Source organism: Heptranchias perlo, unplaced genomic scaffold (genome assembly GCF_035084215.1).
Source record: "Heptranchias perlo isolate sHepPer1 unplaced genomic scaffold, sHepPer1.hap1 HAP1_SCAFFOLD_792, whole genome shotgun sequence".
Taxonomy (NCBI): Eukaryota; Metazoa; Chordata; class Chondrichthyes; order Hexanchiformes; family Hexanchidae; genus Heptranchias; species Heptranchias perlo.
This window is the reverse complement of record NW_027139827.1, coordinates 33,408-46,612: the sequence shown is the minus strand read 5'-3', so window position 1 is coordinate 46,612 and position 13,205 is coordinate 33,408. Positions and strand designations below refer to the sequence as shown.

The window sequence follows — 13,205 nt, the reverse complement described above, 5'->3', positions numbered from 1 at the left end:
TATGAGCAGAATTGACAACAAGACCGACACCAGCAGATTAACCCCACCGTAACACCCTGATAGACCCCACACCCCTCACTGTAACACTCTGAAATACCCCACACCCCTCACTGTAACACTCTGAAAAACCCCACACCCCTCACTGTAACACTGATATACCCCACACCCCTCACTGTAACACTCTGATATATCCCACACCCCTCACTGTAACACTCTGATATATCCCACACCCCTCACTGTAACACTCTGATATACCCCACACCCCTCACTGTAACACTCTGATATACCCCACACCCCTCACTGTAACACTCTGATATACCCCACACCCCTCACTGTAACACTCTGATATATCCCACACCCCTCACTGTAACACTCTGATATATCCCACACCCCTCACTGTAACACTGATATACCCCACACCCCTCACTGTAACACTCTGATATACCCCACACCCCTCACTGTAACACTCTGATATATCCCACACCCCTCACTGTAACACTCTGATATACCCCACACCCCTCACTGTAACACTCTGATATATCCCACACCCCTCACTGTAACACTCTGATATATCCCACACCCCTCACTGTAACACTCTGATATATCCCACACCCCTCACTGTAACACTCTGATATACCCCACACCCCTCACTGTAACACTCTGATATATCCCACACCCCTCACTGTAACACTCTGATATATCCCACACCCCTCACTGTAACACCCTGATATATCCCACACCCCTCACTGTAACACTCTGATATATCCCACACCCCTCACTGTAACACTCTGATATACCCCACACCCCTCACTGTAACACTCTGATATATCCCACACCCCTCACTGTAATACTCTGATATACCCCACACCCCTCACTGTAACACTCTGATATATCCCACACCCCTCACTGTAACACTCTGATATATCCCACACCCCTCACTGTAACACTCTGATATACCCCACACCCCTCACTGTAACACTCTGATATACCCCACACCCCTCACTGTAACACTCTGATATACCCCACACCCCTCACTGTAACACTCTGATATACCCCACACCCCTCACTGTAACACTCTGATATATCCCACACCCCTCACTGTAACACTCTGATATATCCCACACCCCTCACTGTAACACTGATATATCCTACACCCCTCACTGTAACACTCTGATATACCCCACACCCCTCACTGTAACACTCTGATATATCCCACACCCCTCACTGTAACACTCTGATATATCCCGCACCCCTCACTGTAACACTCTGATATATCCCACACCCCTCACTGTAACACTGATATACCCCACACCCCTCACTGTAACACTCTGATATACCCCACACCCCTCACTGTAACACTCTGATATATCCCACACCCCTCACTGTAACACTCTGATATACCCCACACCCCTCACTGTAACACTCTGATTTATCCCACACCCCTCACTGTAACACTCTGATATACCCCACACCCCTCACTGTAACACTCTGATTTATCCCACACCCCTCACTGTAACACTCTGATATACCCCACACCCCTCACTGTAACACTCTGATATATCCCACACCCCTCACTGTAACACTCTGATATACCCACGCCCCTCACTGTAACACTCTGATATATCCCACACCCCTCACTGTAACACTCTGATATATCCCACACCCCTCACTGTAACACTCTGATATATCCCACACCACCTCACTCTAAAGCTGTGGGCTTCAGTCATTGTTTCTATTCATTTTAATGCAAATAATATTTAAAACACTAAAAACATTTTCAGGTTAAATTAAGAGCCTTGGAGTTTATTGTTATGTTGTTTGCATCAGGCAATAGAGAGAGAGAAAGAGGTGTGGAGAGAGATAGAATGAGAAAGTGAGAGAGGTAGAGAGACAGAGAGAGAGAGAGAAAGAAAGAGCTGTGGAGAGAGATGGAGCGAGAAAGTGAGCGAGGGAGAGAGACAGAGAGAGAGAGATAGAGAATGACAAAGAAAGAGATAAAGAGACAGAGGGACATTGACAGAGAGAGAAGGAGAGACAGAGAGGGAGAGACAGAGCGAGACAGACGGAGAGAGAGAGAGAAAGGGAGAGAGATGGAGAGACTGACAGAGAGAGAGACAGAGAGAGAGGGAGGGAGAGAGACTGACAGAGAGAGAGAGACAGAGAGAGAGGGAGGGAGAGAGACAGAAAGAGAGAGGGAGGGAGAGAGAGAGAGGGAGGGAGGGAGGGAGAGACAGACAGAGAGAGAGGGATGGAGAGAGAGACAGACAGAGAGAGAGAGGGAGGGAGAGAGACAGAGGGAGAGGGAGGGTGAGAGAGACAGAGAGAGAGAGGGAGGGAGAGAGAGACAGGGACATACACAGAGACAGAGAGAGAGAGAGCGAGATGGAGAGAGACAGGGAAACAGAGGGAGAGAGAAGGTTTTAGAGAGAGACCCAGAGAGTGCGACAGAGAGAGGGGGAGAGACACAGAGAGAGATGGAGAGAGAGTGACAGAGAGAGGGAGATAGAGACAGAGAGAGACAGAGTGAAAGTGTGTGTGAGAGAGAGAGAGACAGAAAGAGAGGGTGAGAAAGAGAGAGAGGGGGACCAGGATAAAGGGAGATCAGAGTGAAAGTGTGTGAGGGTGAGAGATAGAGAGAGACAGAGAGGGAGAGAGACAGAGAGGGAGAGAGACAGAGAGGGAGAGAGACAGGGAGGGAGAGAGACAGGGAGGGAGAGAGACAGGGAGGGAGAGAGAGACAGAGAGGGAGAGAGACAGAGAGGGAGAGAGACAGAGAGGGAGAGAGACAGAGAGGGAGAGAGACAGAGAGGGAGAGAGACAGGGAGGGAGAGAGAGACAGACAGAGGGAGATAGAGAGACAGGGAGGCAGAAAGGTTGAGAGAGACAGAGACAGGGAGAGAGAGAGAGGCGCGGGGAGAGGGAGACCCAGGGAGAGAGAGAGGGACAGCGAGATACACGGGGAGAGATATATACTGTGTTTATATTCATATTGAAAAGTCCCCAAGATGACTGCAGCTGTCCCCATAGTGGGCAGAACCGCCCAGAGTTAATCCAAGAACCTCCTCTTGCAGCGGAAACTATTTAACGGGCGGGGAGGCAGGAAACTGGGCTAAACTTCACCCCCAGGTGCTAATTCCTGGGGGCAAACAGGACGCGGGGAACTGGGGGTTCATCGTCTGCGAATGGGCTGGTGGGAAAATGATGCTTTTAAATAAAACAGAGCTCAGCTCGATTGGAAACACAACAAAGTAAAAGGAAGTGAATTCAGTGAATGATAAGAACAATAATAATACAGGGCCCTTCACATGGGGCGTAAATCAGGCAGAAATTTAACATCGAGGCACACGAGGAGATATTAGGGGCAGGTGACCAAGAGCCCGGTCAAAGAGGTGGGTTTTAAGGAGCGTCTTAAAGGAGGAGAGAGAGAGAGAGAGAGAGGCGGAGAGGTTTAGGGAGGGAATCCAGAGCTCGGGGCACGGCCACCAATGGTGGGAGCGATGGGAATCGGGGGGGGGGGGGGGCGGGGGGGAATGGACAAGAGGCCGGAATCGGAGGAGCGCAGAGATCTCGGAGGGTCGTAGGGGGCTGGAGGAGGAGGTCGCAGAGACAGGGAGAGGGAACGAGGGCCATGGAGGGGATTTGGACAGGAGGATGGAGAACGTTAAAACCGAGGCGGTGCCTGACCGGGAGGCCGATGTGGGTCAGCGAGCGCAGGCGGAGGGGGGGTGATGGGCGAGCGGGACTCGGTGCGAGTCAGGACGCGGCGGCGGGGGGGGCGGGGAGGGGGGAGGAGGGGGGCAAGCAGGAGTTTCGGACGAGCTCGAGTTCACGGAGGGTGGGAGATGGGAGAGTGGGGGGGGGCGGGGGGGCGGGGAATTCCAGAGCTCCCGGTCACCGACCGACCCCGGCCGGATAGAAGGCTTTTCCCGGGGGGGGGGTCCCGACTGCGAAACGCCCCGCGGCCCGGGAGCGAGGAGGGGGCAGTCGGAGAGCGGGAGCCCCTCCCCGCTAGGTGCGACAGCCCGAACGCCTGAAGGGGCCTTCGGCTGACCTCAGTACCGCCCGGTAGGCGTCCTTGAACTGCCTGTTCATGGCGGCGTAGAGGATGGGGTTCAGGCAGCTGTTGAACCAGGTGAGGTTGCCTGCGATGGTCTGCGCCACGGGCGGTATGCTGACTCTGCGCCCCAGCATGTGCACCAGGCAGAAGGGCAGGTAGCAGGCCAGGTAGACCAGGAACATGGCGAAACACATGGCCGTCACCCTCTTGGACTCGGCGTCCCCGCCGCGGCGAGTCCTCCGTGGGCGGCGGCCCGCCCTCCCCGCTCGTCTCCCGGCTCTCCCGGCCGGCGCTGCAGCCGGACGGCTCCCGCCCGGCCTCCGACCGGGAGGCGGGCGGCGTCAGCGTCTCCCCCGGCGGAGCGGGGCCGCCCCCCGCCGCCGCATCCCGTACCCCTCCAGCGCCCGCGAGGCGGCCTTTATCTTGCGGTGGATGAGGAGGTAGAAGAGCCCGATGCAGCTCAGCCCCAGCCCAAAGGAGATGACGTGGAAGACGGTGGTGTACGGCCGTCCTCTCGTGCGATGGAAGCTGCAGGTGCAGACGATCGGCTGGAACTCGAAGACGCTCCAGAAGGGGGGTCAAGAGGCCCACGGCCACCAGCCAGGGTCCGGCCAGGAAGAAGGGCATGGCGTACCTGGAGTAGACCCGGTCGAACCTCCTGGGGTCTGAGACCAGCACGTAGCGGCTGAGGGCGATGGTGGCCAGGTTGAAGATGGGAGACCAAGTTGGCCACAAAGAGCAAGAGCCCAAAGACCCGGCACATGGTGTCCCCCTGCCTCCAGCCCAGGTGGACGTAAGTGTCGATGGTGATGGGCTGCAGGAAGGCGCAGTAGAGAAGATCAGCCAGGGTCAAGTTGAGGATGAGAAGATTGAACTTAGTCCCTGAGTTTCCGGTCCACGGTGAAGGCCAGCACCGTCATGGCGTTCCCCACGGTCCCCCACGGCGCTCACCGCCGTCCCCAGCAGCGCCCCGAAGTACAGGTAGTCGGTCAACGAGGGGTCGCAGGTCAGGTTGGACGCGGTCAAGTTGGGACCCATCTCGGGCCGAGGGTTCCTCGTTCTACACCGCCGCCAACCCCCCCTCTCCAGCAAACGCAGCGGCTGAGGGCGAGGGCGTCCCGTCCCACGGACCGGGAGAGAACGGTTGAGAAGGGGGAAGGAAGTATTTGTTTGAGGAAGTGAGACGAGGAAGCGGTTTGGTCAGAGATGGAGGGAGGGCATTGGGAAATATCCAACGATCCAACTGCATCGGCAGGCTCAACACCAGCGAGGTGGATGGAGTCTTCGTCCCCGCGCTCCCCCCTCGCTCCCCGTACCCTTTAATATCCCACCCACTCTCCCCCTCGCTCCCCGTACCCTTTAATATCCCACCCACTCTCCCCCTCGCTCCCCGTACCCTTTAATATCCCACCCACTCTCCCCCCTCGCTCCCCGTACCCTTTAATATCCCACCCACTCTCCCCCTCGCTACCCGTACCCTTTAATATCCCACCCACTCTCCCCTCGCTCCCCGTACCCTTTAATATCCCACCCCACTCTTCCCCCTCGCTCCCCGTACCCTTTAATATCCCACCCACTCTCCCCCTCGCTACCCGTACCCTTTAATATCCCACCCACTCTCCCCCTCGCTCCCCGTACCCTTTAATATCCCACCCCACTCTTCCCCCTCGCTCCCCGTACCCTTTAATATCCCACTCACTCTCCCCCTCGCTCCCCGTACCCTTTAATATCCCACCCACTCTCCCCCCTCGCTCCCCGTACCCTTTAATATCCCACCCGGTCAAATCCCACCCTCCCCCTCGCTCCCCGTACCCTTTAATATCCCACCCACTCTCCCCCTCACTCCCCGTACCCTTTAATATCCCACCCAGTCTAATCCCACTCTCCCCCTCGCTCCCCGTACCCTTTAATATCCCACCCACTCTCCCCCCTCGCTCCCCCGTACCCTTTAATATCCCACCCACTCTCCCCCTCGCTCCCCGTACCCTTTAATATCCCACCCAGTCTAATCCCACTCTCCCCCTCACTCCCCATACCCTTTAATATCCCACCCAGTCTAATCCCACTCTCCCCCTCACTCCCCATACCCTTTAATATCCCACCCAGTCTAATCCCACTCTCCCCCTCACTCCCCATACCCTTTAATATCCCACCCAGTCTAATCCCACTCTCCCCCTCACTCCCCGTTCCCTTTAATATCCCACCCAGTCTAATCCCACTCTCCCCCCTCACTCCCCGTTACCCTTTAATATCCCACCCGGTCTAATCCCACTCTCCCCCTCGCTCCCCGTACCCTTTAATATCCCACCCGGTCTAATCCCACTCTCCCCCTCGCTCCCCGTACCCTTTAATATCCCACCCAGTCTAATCCCACTCTCCCCTCACTCCCCCGTACCCTTTAATATCCCACCCGGTTCTAATCCCACTCTCCCCTCACTCCCCATACCCTTTAATATCCCACCCAGTCTAATCCCCCTCTCCCCCTCACTCCCCGTTCACTTTAATATCCCACCCAGTCTAATCCCACTCTCTCCCCCTCACTCCCCGTACCCCTTTAATATCCCACCCAGTCTAATCCCACTCTCCCCCTCACTCCCCGTACCCTTCAATATCCCACCCAGTCTAATCCCACTCTCCCCCTCACTCCCCGTACCCTTCAATATCCCACCCAGTCTAATCTCACTCTCCCCCTCACTCCCCGTACCCTTTAATATCCCACCCAGTCTAATCCCACTCTCCCCCTCACTCCCCGTACCCTTTAATATCCCACCCAGTCTAATCCCACTCTCCCCCTCACTCCCCGTACCCTTCAATATCCCAACCCAGTCTAATCCCACTCTCCCCCTCACTCCCCGTACCCTTTAATATCCCACCCAGTCTAATCCCACTCTCCCCCTCACTCCCCGTACCCTTTAATATCCCACCCGGTCTAATCCCACTCTCCCCCTCACTCCCCGTACCCTTTAATATCCCACCCAGTCTAATCCCACTCTCCCCTCACTCCCCGTACCCTTTAATATCCCACCCAGTCTAATCCCACTCTCCCCCTCATTCCCCGTTCCCTTTAATATCCCACCCAGTCTAATCCCACTCTCCCCTCACTCCCCGTACCCTTTAATATCCCACCCACTCTCCCCCTCACTCCCCGTACCCTTTAATATCCCACCCGGTCTAATCCCACTCTCCCCCTCGCTCCCCATACCCTTTAATATCCCACCCAGTCTAATCCCACTCTCCCCCTCACTCCCCATACCCTTTTATATCCCTTTCTCTCTCTCTTTATTTCTCTCTCTTTCTCTTTCTCTCTCTCTTTCTCTCTCTCTATTTCACTCCCTCTTTCTCTCTTTCTCTCTAGTTTACTCTCTCTTTCTCTCTTTCTCTTTCTCTCTCTTTCTCTTTCTCTCTTTCACTCTCTCTTTCTCTTGTTCTCTTTCTCTCTCTCTTTCACTCTCTCTTTCTCTTGTTCTCTTTCTCTCTCTCTCTTTCTCTCTCTCTATCTCACTCTTTCTTTCTCCCCCTTTCTCTCTTTCTCTCTTTCTTTCTCCCTTTCTCTCATTCTCTTCTCTCTCTCTCTTTCGCTCTCTCTTTCTCCCTCTTTCTCCCTCTTTCTCTCTTTCTTTATCTTTCTCTCTTTCTCTCTCCCTCTTTCTCTCTTCCTCCCTCTTTCTCTCTTTCTCCCTCTTTCTCTCTTTCTTTCTCTCTCTTGCTTTCTGTCTCTCTTTCTTTCACTCTGTCTTTCTTTCTCTCTATTTCACTCTTTCTTTCTCTCTCTCTTTCTTTCTCTCTCTCTATTTCACTATTTCTTTCTCCCTCTTTCTCTCTCTCTCTTTCTCTTTATATCTCTCTCTCTCACTATCTCACTCTTTCTTTCTCCCTCTCTTTCTTTCTCCCTTTCTCTCATTCTCTTTCTCTCTCTCTCTTTCACTCTCTCTTTCTCCCTCTCTCTCTTTCTCCCTCTTTCTTTTTTTCTCTTTCTTTCTTTCTCTCTCTCTTTTTCTTTCTCTCTATTTCTCTCTTTCTTTCTCCCTCTTTCTCTCTTTCTTTCTCTCTCTCTCTATCTCACTCTTTCTTTCTCCCTTTTTCTCTCTCTCTCTTTCTCTCTCTCTCTATTTCACTCTTTCTTTCTCCCTCTTTCTCTCTTTCTTTCTCTCTCTCTTTTTCTTTCTCTCTCTCTATGTCACTCTTTCTTTCTCCCTCTTTCTCTCTTTCTTTTTCTCTCTTTTTCTTTCTTTCTCCCTCGTTCTCTCTCTTTCTCTCTCTCTCTATTTCACTCTTTCTTTCTCCCTCTTTCTCTCTTTCTTTCACTCTCTCTCTCTTTCTTTCTCTTTCTCTTTCTCTCTCTCTCTCTATTTCACTCTTTCTTCCTCCCTCTTTCTCTCTTTCTCTCTTTCTCTCTCTCTCTTTCTTTCTCTTGCTCTCTTTCATTCTCTCTCTCTTTTTCTTTCTCTCTCTATTTCACTCTTTCTTTCTCTCTCTCTCTTTCACTCTTTCTTTCTTTCTCTCTTTCTTTCACTCTCTTTCTTTCTTTCTTTCTCTCTATTTCACTCTTTCTTTCTCCCTCTTTCACTCTTTCTTTCTCTCTCTCTCTTTCTTTCTCTCTCTCTATTTCACTCTTTCTTTCTCCCTCTTCCTCTCTTTCTTTCTCTCTCTCTCTTTCTCTCTCTCTCTTTCTTTCTCTCTCTCTCTATATCACTCTGTCTTTCTCTCTCTCTTTTTCACTCTTTCTTTCTCTCTTTCTTTCACTCTCTTTCTTTCTTTCTCTCTATTTCACTCTTTCTTTCTCCCTCTTTCACTCTTTCTTTCTCTCTCTCTCTTTCTTTCTCTCTCTCTCTTTCTTTCTCTCTCTCTATTTCACTCTTTCTTTCTCCCTCTTCCTCTCTTTCTTTCTCTCTCTCTCTTTCTTTCTCTCTCTCTCTTTCTCTCTCTATTTCACTCTTTCTTTCTCTCTCTCTCTTTCACTCTTTCTTTCTTTCTCTCTTTCTTTCACTCTCTTTCTTTCTTTCTCTCTCTTTCACTCTTTCTTTCTCCCTCTTTCACTCTTTCTTTCTCTCTCTCTATTTCACTCTTTCTTTCTTCCTCTTCCTCTCTTTCTTTCTCTCTCTCTCTTTCTTTCTCTCTCTATTTCACTCTTTCTTTCTCTCTCTCTCTTTCACTCTTTCTTTCTCCCTCTTTCACTCTTTCTTTCTCTCTCTCTCTTTCACTCTTTCTTTCTCCCTCTTCCTCTCTTTCTTTCACTCTCTTTCTTTCTTTCTTTCTTTCTCTCTATTTCACTCTTTCTTTCTCCCTCTTTCACTCTTTCTTTCTCTCTCTCTCTTTCTTTCTCTCTCTCTATTTCACTCTTTCTTTCTCCCTCTTTCACTCTTTCTTTCTCTCTCTCTCTTTCACTCTTTCTTTCTCCCTCTTCCTCTCTTTCTTTCTCTCTCTCTTTCTTTCTCTCTCTCTCTTTCTTTCTCTCTCTATTTCACTCTTTCTTTCTCTCTCTCTCTTTCACTCTTTCTTTCTTTCTCTCTTTCTTTCACTCTCTTTCTTTCTTTCTCCCTCTTTCACTCTTTCTTTCTCTCTCTCTCTTTCACTCTTTCTTTCTTTCTCTCTTTCTTTCACTCTCTTTCTTTCTCTCTCTCTATTTCACTCTTTCTTTCTCCCTCTTCCTCTCTTTCTTTCACTCTCTCTCTCTCTCTCTTCCTCGGGTGGGACTGCCACTGAAAGTAGGATGTGTTTCGACAGAATTCTTATTAAAAAAAAGAGGTAGTGCAATTTCTGATGAAACCGGGGAGGCGACTCAGTTGCACAATGTTAGCAGGCCCGGCCCGGTCTCGCAGGCCTGGCCCTCTCCCTCAGGCCTGGCCCGGTCCCTCAGGCCTGGCCCGGTCCCGCAGGCCTGGCCCACTCCCTCAGGCCTGGCCCGGTCCCACAGGCCCGGCCCGCTCCCTCAGGCCCGGCCCGGTCCCGCAGTCCCTGCAAACCTCAGTCTGAAAGAGAGGGAGACCTGCGCTCGACCTGATGTGAGGGGACTGAGCCCCACGTAGAGCACCAGAGGTCCAGGCTCCAATCCAGAGCTGTGCCAGGTTGGCCGGTCTCAGACTCAGTTGTTCTCGACCTTTGCTGTCACATAAGAACATAAGAAATAGGAGCAGGAGCAGGCCATTCGGCCCCTCGAGCCTGCCCCGCCATTCAATCGGATCATGGCTGATCTTCGACCTCAACTCCACTTTCCCGCCCGATCCCCGTATCCCTCGATTTCCCCCTCGAGTCCAAAAATCCATCGATCTCAGTCTTGAATATCCTCAACGACTCAGCATCCACAGCCCTCTGGGGTAGAGAATTCCAAAGATTCACAACCCTCTGAGTGAAGAAATTCCTCCTCATCTCAGTCCTAAACGGCCGACCCCTTATCCTGAGACTATGCCCCCGAGTTCTGGACTCTCCAGCCAGGGGGAAACAGCCTCTCAGCATCTACCCTGTCAAGCCCCCTCAGAATCTTACATGTTTCAATGAGATCACCTCTCATTCTAAACTCCAGAGAGTATCGGCCCATTCTACTCAACCTCTCCTCATAGGACAACCCTCTCATCCCAGGAATCAATCTAGTGAACCTTCGTTGCACCGCCTCTAAGGCGAGTCTATCCTTCCTTAGATAAGGAGACCAAAACTGTACACAGTGCTCCAGCTGTGGTCTTTCTTTTTATTTGTTCATGGGATGTGGGTGTCGCTGGCGAGGCCGGCATTTATTGCCCATCCCTAATTGCCCCTTGAGAAGGTGGTGGTGAGCCGCCTTCTTGAACCGCTGCAGTCCGTGTGGTGAAGGTTCTCCCACAGTGCTGTTCGGAAGGGAGTTCCAGGATTTTGACCCAGTGACGATGAAGGAACGGCGATATATTTCCAAGTCGGGATGGTGTGTGACTTGGAGGGGAACGTGCAGGTGATGTTGTTCCCATGTACCTGCTGCCCTTGTCCTTCTAGGTGGTAGAGGTCGCGGGTTTGGGAGGTGCTGTCGAAGAAGCCTTGGCGAGTTGCTGCAGTGCATCCTGTGGATGGTACACACTGCAGCCACTGTGCGCCGGTGGTGAAGGGAGTGAATGTTTAGGGTGGTGGATGGGGTGCCAATCAAGCGGGCTGCTTTGTCCTGGATGGTGTCGAGCTTCTTGAGTGTTGTTGGAGCTGCACTCATCCAGGCAAGTGGAGAGTATTCCATCATACTCCTGACTTGTGTCTTGTAGATGGTGGAAAGGCTTTGGGGAATCAGGAGGTGAGTCACTCGCCGCAGAATACCCAGCCTCTGACCTGCTCTTGTAGCCACAGTATTTATATGGCTGGTCCAGTTAAGTTTCTGGTCAATGGTGACCCCCAGGATGTTGATGGTGGGGGATTCGGTGATGGTAATGCCGTTGAATGTCAAGGGGAGGTGGTTAGACTCTCTCTTGTTGGAGATGGTCATTGTCTGGCACGAATGTTACTTGCTACTTATGAGCCCAAGCCTGGATGTTGTCCAGGTCTTGCTGCATGCGGGCATGGATTGCTTCATTATCTGAGGGGTTGCGAATGGAACTGAACACTGTGCAATCATCAGCGAACATCCCCATTTCTGACCTTATGATGGAGGGAAGGTCATTGATGAAGCAGCTGAAGATGGTTGGGCCTAGGACACTGCCCTGAGGAACTCCTGCAGCAATGCCCTGGGGCTGAGATGATTGGCCTCCAACAACCACTACCATCTTCCTTTGTGCTAGGTATGACTCCAGCCACTGGAGAGTTTTCCCCCTGATTCCCATTGACTTCAATTTTACTAGGGCTCCTTGGTGCCACACTCGGTCAAATGCTGCCTTGATGTCAAGGGCAGTCACTCTCACCTCACCTCTGGAATTCAGCTCTTTTGTCCATGTTTGGACCAAGGCTGTAATGAGGTCTGGAGCCGAGTGGTCCTGGCGGAACCCAAACTGAGCATCGGTGAGCAGGTTATTGGTGAGTAAGTGCCGCTTGATAGCACTGTCGACGACACCTTCCATCACTTTGCTGATGATTGAGAGTAGACTGATGGGGCGGTAATTGGCCGGATTGGATTTGTCCTGCTTTTTGTGGACAGGACATACCTGGGCAATTTTCCACATTGTCGGGTGGATGCCAGTGTTGTAGCTGTACTGGAACAGCTTGGCTAGAGGCGCAGCTAGTTCTGGAGCACAAGTCTTCAGCACTACAGCTGGGATGTTGTCGGGGCCCATAGCCTTTGCTGTATCCAGTGCACTCAGCCGTTTCTTGATATCACGTGGAGTGAATCGAATTGGCCGAAGACTGGCTTCCGTGATGGTGGGGATATCGGGAGGAGGCTGAGATGGATCATCCACTCGGCACTTCTGGCTGAAGATGGTTGCAAACACTTCAGCCTTGTCTTTTGCACTCACGTGCTGGACTCTGCCATCACAGTACTCCAGCTGTGGGCTCCTGTACACTGTACGCAGTACTCCAGCTGTGGGCACGTGTCCACTGTACACAGTACTCCAGCTGTGGGCTCCTGTACACTGTACGCAGTCCTCCAGCTGTGGGCACGTGTCCACTGTACACAGTACTCCAGCTGTGGGCTCCTGTACACTGTACGCAGTCCTCCAGCTGTGGGCACGTGTCCACTGTACACAGTACTCCAGCTGTGGGCTCGTGTACACTGTACGCAGTACTCCAGCTGTGGGCTCCTGTACACTGTACGCAGTACTCCAGCTGTGGGCTCGTGTACACTGTACTCCAGCTGTGAGCTCCTGTACACTGTACGCAGTACTCCAGCTTTGGGCTCCTGTACACTGCACACAATACTCCAGCTGTGGGCTCCTGTACGCTGTACTCCAGCTGTGGGCTCCTGTACGCTGTACTCCAGCTGTGGGCTCCTGTACGCTGTACTCCAGCTGTGGGCTCCTGTACGCTGTACTCCAGCTGTGGGCTCCTGTACGCTGTACTCCAGCTGTGGGCTCCTGTACGCTGTACTCCAGCTGTGGGCTCCTGTACGCTGTACTCCAGCTGTGGGCTCCTGTACACTGTACAGGGAACTCCAGGTTACAGCGTTTGATCTACAGACAAACACGGCCGCGATTGGTGTCCATTTTGAGCTAGCAGTTCGGATTTGCTAATTATTGGGAGCTCTCTGGGCTCTGAGTCAAAACTTTAC

The 13,205-nt window shown here is 52.3% G+C and overlaps 1 pseudogene; it reads right to left on the bottom strand.

Moving 5' to 3' along the window:
• Positions 1–2,608: 2,608 nt before the first annotated feature.
• LOC137319270 (G-protein coupled receptor 84-like) lies at positions 2,609–5,152 on the bottom strand (annotated as a pseudogene).
• Positions 5,153–13,205: the final 8,053 nt, after the last annotated feature.